This window comes from Trachemys scripta, chromosome 4, assembly GCF_013100865.1.
Source record: "Trachemys scripta elegans isolate TJP31775 chromosome 4, CAS_Tse_1.0, whole genome shotgun sequence".
Lineage (NCBI taxonomy): Eukaryota > Metazoa > Chordata > Testudines > Emydidae > Trachemys > Trachemys scripta.
In genome coordinates, this window is record NC_048301.1 from 74,522,022 (window position 1) to 74,528,021 (window position 6,000).

The following is a 6,000-nucleotide window of genomic DNA, read 5'->3' on the forward strand; positions in this document are numbered from 1 at the left end:
ATAATCCACACAATTCTCATTATAATTTATTCTGCAATAAGAGTATTGAGATTTTTATCTTGACTTTCTACATTCTGTTCCCCTGGAAGGAAGCCCATCAGCACTTAAAATCTAAATAAATCCCAAGGCTCTCAGCTGTTATTGCCAAGGAGGCATAGTTTAGGATCAGAAACCACACCTAACTTCCTTGCTACCTGTTCTCCCATGGTGCCCTCCCCCTCTCTCTGACTCAGATTCTGACATTAAACTATCACCAAAGCATTCAGGCTTTTTCAGGTTCTCCCCTTGGTAATGAAACCAAACTGAAAACAGTGGTAAAAGCTGGTAGTTTAGCATAACAATGCATCCCAGTGAAGGTCTCCCCAAATGAAGGAGGCAATTAAAAGTAGCAATAGTTATTTACTTCTGTATTGGGGTTCACAAACATGCAGCCCTTTGGTGGGTCTCTAGGATGTTGCATATATGCAGAGTTTGACCAGCAGGCCCTAACTGTCTTCTGTGGTTTCTGCTTCCTGCATAAGGTTGAAACATTAAACCTCCCAATGTCTAATCAGTTTCCCCTGACTCCCTGGCTACCAATTGTCCCTGCCTCACCAGCAGGGCTCTTAGTTGAATTAGTACCTTTTGCTAGGTGGATTAACAAAGCTCCACCTCCTTAAAGGGACAATACCATTCTTTAGGGCAGGAGTCTCAAACTCAAATGACCATGAGGGCCACATGAGGACTAGTGTATTGGCCCGAGGGCTGCATCACTGACACACACCCCCCTTGCTGCCCCTGGCCCCATCCCCACTCCACCCCTTCCATGAGGCCCCACCCCTGCCCCATTTCTTCTCCACCTCCTCCCCTGAGCGCACGGTTCCCTGCTCCTCTCCCCTCCCTCCTGGAAAGTGCTAAATGCCACCAACAGTAATGCACCTCACTCAAAGGACAAAACACACACTTAGTTAGATTTACTTCTGTTAAAGCCCCCCAGTGCACAGGGTGCACCACCACTCCACCCCTGCTCTGCCTCTTCCAGGGGTGGCAGGTTTGTAGAAATTTTGGTGGTGCCCAGAACCTGCCTCCCCCCCCCCAAACTCCACCCCCATCTGCCTAAGGCTCTGGGAGGGAGTTTGGGTGGGGGAGGGGGTCTGGGGTGTAGACTCTGGGATGGAGTTTGGGTGCTGGGTGCAGGCTCCGGGCTGGGGCAGGGGGTGGGGGGTGCAGGCTCTGGGATGAAGTTTGGGGATAGGAGGGGGTGCAGGGGTGAGGGCTGTGGGGCTGGGGATGATTGTGGGGCATTGGAGCGGCTCAGGACTAGGGCAGAACGGCAGCCTGCCCTGGCCATAGTGCAGGGGGGCACTAGGACCCTGCGGCAGCAGGTGATGCCAGAAGCCGGCAGAGCGGCGTGGAATGGAGTCAGCATGAGCTGCAGGCTCCGGAGCGCTGAAGGGGCAGCAAGTGAGCCCGGGGGACACTCGGGGGAGGTGTGTGGGGGCGGCAGGCGGGGCCAGGGGAGAAACCCAGCCCCAAACATTGGGGAGCAGCGAGCTTAGCTGCCATATAAAATAACTCGGGGGTCGGGGGGGCGTGGGGAGCTTGGCAGGCCGCAGGGAAGAGCTCCGCGGGCCGCATGCGGCCCATGGGCCGCGTGTTTGAGACCCCTGCTTTAGGGGATATACTCCTCATACACTCAGGAAATGGATACATTCTACCTGGGCTGCTTCTCTAACACATGCAGTAACAATTGAATGGGTGCAGTTCTGCTCCAGAATTCAAAGACTAGCCCAGAATCTGAAGAGTGCCAGCAGGCTCACGATGCCCAGAGAAGGCCGTTGTGGTGATGTGGCATTCTCCAAATAGGAGACTGACAGAACTATCTAAAATCAAGCATAGCATAGGCAAGCCTTGGGTAGTCTTCCCCCCACCACAGAGCTCTGTCCATGCATACCTTGCTAGTCCAGTCCTGACCCCTTATACAGCACTTCTAATGTGCCTCAGTCCAGGTCTGCAACAATCTCTGTTCTTACAGCTCTCCGCCCCAATATACAGGTCTCCTGTTGCATGTGCCCAGCATGTGGAAACCCTTCTCTGGTTTCATATATTTTTGTTTTTATTCCTTATTTTGCAGCTTCATAGTGACTTTTTGCTCTTTTCTGGAGCTCTGTTGTCTCTGATCTGTCAGCCACATGGTGCAGATGTCTCTGCAATTCAGAAAACATCCCCTCCCCTGCCAGTGCTCTCCCAGACAGTATTCCCAAAACCTGATCCTCTCCTCCTCCCCCCCCCCACCCCCGTCTGAGCCTCCATGCATTTAGGATCCCTCTGGGACATAGTGATTGTTTCCTTCTGCCTGCTGTGACTCCCGTCAGCTTGTTTGGTAAAAACCAGGTTTGACCCCAGGCAAATACCAGGCTCAGAGCTGGTTCACTGTAGGAAAAAAAGTGGCATCATATGCAGTGATGGTCATTACACCAAGCAGATCTCATTTCCAGCCTGCAAAAACCAGAGCAAAGGACAGGAAGTGTTATGTTTCTCCATAAAAGTGCAACCATTTACTTTCAGGCTAAAATGACTTATTTCATATTAAGAAAACAGCAACAAGAAGGAACAAAAATAAAGTCTCTATGCACGTGTAACCCACCGAGAAGTGTGTGTTATCAATCCCCCGCTGTGCCTGATACACAGAGGATAGATATCTTTTATAACCCCAGTTAGACCTTTATGCTGTAGCAGCTCATGCTTTTTCTCTGGAGGTCTCTAGTTCAATCTCTGGTGCATGAGCCAAGATGGCGACTGTTCCAAGAGTATACTGTGTGTGTGTGTGTGTCTCCTTTGTAATAGGCTGCAATGGTTCAGAGAACAAAATGGCTGTATGTGTTGTACATGAAGAATTAAAAAGGTGTGAACGTGTCCAACCTTGTATTCACATTCAAAACAGGATACTGTTCATAACCGCTGAGTCTTGGGGGTCAACGGTGTAGCCAATAAACAGCACTCCCTATCTTGTGATACTTCTTTAGTCCTTTGTGTTGTGTTTGGAGTCATGTAATATTTAAGAGTCTGGAGGGGAATTAGGGAAATCGTGTTTATTATGATGGATTATTCAACTACATAAATAAGATGAAATCTTCTTTGAGTTTTCAAAAGAACTCCAACCCCTATAGGATATGGAGTGACAGCACACTTATCCAGTCAATGAGAAGGAAGAGGTATTAGACGATCAGAACAACTCCTATTGACTAGTACCTTCTAGGAGCTGCTCAGTAACCCTTTGGTGGGGATTGCATACAGTATACAGTGCAGAATAGAAGGAAGGGGTATTCTTTCAATATGGAGCAGTTGTCTCTATTTGTCCTGTTACAGGTGCAAATATTGTTTTAAATGTCAAAGCCTGATTTTAATTTGATACAAAAAAATTGGAGGTGATTTGGCATTTCTCCAAATAGGAGACTGACAGAACTGTCTGAAATTAAGCATAGCATAGGCAAGCCTTGGGCAGTCTTCCCCCACCACAGAGCTCTGTCCATGCATCCTTGCTAGTCCAGTCCTGACCCCTCATACAACACTTCTAATGCACTTCAGCCAGGTCTGCAACAATCCCTGCTCTTACAGCTTTGTGCCCCACTATACAGGTCTCCTGTTGCACCTCTATGTTGAGTAGTTTTTTCCTTCCTTTGCTAGGCCTGGTCTTCCATTGACTGGCAATAGAGCATGGGTGCCAGTTTTATGGTGTAGGGCTTGTTTTCACTCATAAACTAAAGAAGATTTTTAACCCTTTGTTTCCCAAACTGATTCTGAACTGAAAGCCTAGGATGTACAGGTCAGTAAACACCCTGAAACTCCTCTAATTCCTGTATGGTTGGATCCATTCTCCTGCTCAATTCTAACAGCTGGGAAATAACCTGCAGCAAAATTAAGAGAAATCCTGTTTATTTTGGGACTGCAGATTACTGTCAAACATGGAGGGAAGGAACTCTTTCCATTGTGGAAAATATGGCATTAAAGAGCAAGCATTCTCTCAGCCTTGGCTTTGTGTTTTTCTTTCCTTTACAGGAAAGTTTCATTTCTTGAAGCACAGGCTTGAATTAAATGGGCAAAGAAGAATTTAAATACAAATATTTGTAAACTAAGTGGTTTTCCTGGACAAAGTAGATCCAGATGACAGACAGTCTGTCGGCTTTGGTATCTTGGTGTTCGGTCACATGACAACGTTGTTAGGCTGCCCAGTGCTTGCGCTGAAGTCTCTGTGGGAAAGGGGTGGGGAGCTGGGCTTAATGGCTCCTACGCACTCCAAAAGGAGCTGGCCATGGAATCTGTGAACTGGAGAAATTAATTATAGAATTGGCCAAAACTAGGGCCAGGCAGTAGGAGGTAGGGGATTGGGAAGTGCAGGTAGGAGGAAGGGACTAGAAGGTGCATTTCAAGTTGAAAAGGAGCTGAGTGCTGGAAGACTGATATGGTTGGGTGCAATGCGGGAGCTGGGTTACACAGCAGTGGGGAGTGTGGTGTACAATCCCCAAGACCACAAGGAGAGGACTGTGTATTATGCAAGTATGGGGGAGGGAGGAGTGGAGGGGCTGCCAATATGATGTGCTGGTATTATGAAGGGGACTGAGAAGTGATGTGGCAGGATCTGAGCTCAAGATGCTATCAACTCCACATTACCCATCAGCCCATGGGGTGCAAGGGCCACTGCAAACTCCAGGGATGCACAAGCTATCACAGGAGTCGCAGTACCAGCTCATACCATTGTGCCTAATTGGCTGGGTTTATCATGGAGGCATACAGATGATTACAGATTCCCTGAGGCCCAAGGTGCCACTGGGGTGTTGAGAGTTAATGGTTTCTCTGTGTGTTAAAGTTGCAGAGGATGGTACAAGTGCTATGTGGTATTATTATCATTCTTCACAATATTCACAGGCCCATATTTAATATCATGTTTTCCCCCTGATGTTGAGTACCTTTTGTGCTAAGTTTTTCTCCTAAGAACGAACTGACTCTAGCCCCTCTCCTCTCCATCCCACAGATCCCACTAGGAACTGAAGAGGTCTGTGTACCCAGCCCGGGCCCATTGAGTACCTCAGACCCTGAAAGAAGTTGTGCATTCCGAAAGCCTGTGGAACTCCATGTACCACAGAGTCTGCTGCTATTTTTAATTCCATTTAATAATGGCCAGGGGGACCCTCTACTTTCCATTGTTTGTGTCTGGGGAAAATAACGCTGCCAAGCTCTTTTCACTTGTTCTGTTTGTTCTCAGAAATAAGGCCACTCTGTAGCTGGCATGTACCAGCTTTCCCCACTCCCTGTGTCTTAACCACAAATGTATACATCCCACAGCTTCTCCCCTGCTTGCTTGGTCTCTGCACTCAAGCAGCGTCCCGTCTGTCTGCATTGACTTGGCAGGACATGATCAGAAGGAAGGAAAATTCCCAGTGACACCAATCATATGGAACAGCCTTACAGGCCTAGAGAGATTCCTACACCTTTAGAGTTCAGCCAGAGATCCTTCCCGCGGTGAACATTGTATTGAACATGTTACTGAAGGGAGTATTGAGGTAGTCTAAGCTGTAGGTGGGCAAGCAGGCTCTGGAGGAACCCCAATATCTCGGTATTTGAACTGATGTTTATTTTTTCTTGGCTTTCTTTTGTCTCAAGGTGTCATTTATTCAGGTATGAAATAACACAAGATCTAGTCTGCTTACAGTTGGAACCTGCACTTCCTGAGCCCAATTCTGATTAGAGCAGGGAGAATAATGGAAGTTTTGGCTTACCAGCAATACCAAAAAATCAAGGGTGGAGGGGGAAAATCATTGCAGCTAGACCTCAAAATGAACATTTTCAGCATTTTTGCTGACTCAAAACATTTAAAAAAAAACATTTTGGATCAAACTAAAAATTTTGTTTGACCTGAAATGAAACATTTGATTTTGATTTTGACCATTATACATTATTTTTAAAATTAAATTAAAGAATATTTCTACACAAAAATGTCATTTAAACCGAATAATTTCAAAA

General features: G+C 46.9%; 1 long non-coding RNA gene across 1 annotated transcript in view; it reads left to right on the forward strand.

Annotated features, from left to right (window-relative positions):
- Positions 1 to 5,797, forward strand: part of LOC117875798 — a 40,254-nt gene extending 34,457 nt beyond the window's left edge. The window contains exon 3 of the long non-coding RNA XR_004645361.1: positions 5,012 to 5,797. This is a non-coding gene — a long non-coding RNA (uncharacterized LOC117875798). The remainder of the gene's footprint in view (positions 1 to 5,011) is intronic.
- Positions 5,798 to 6,000: the final 203 nt, after the last annotated feature.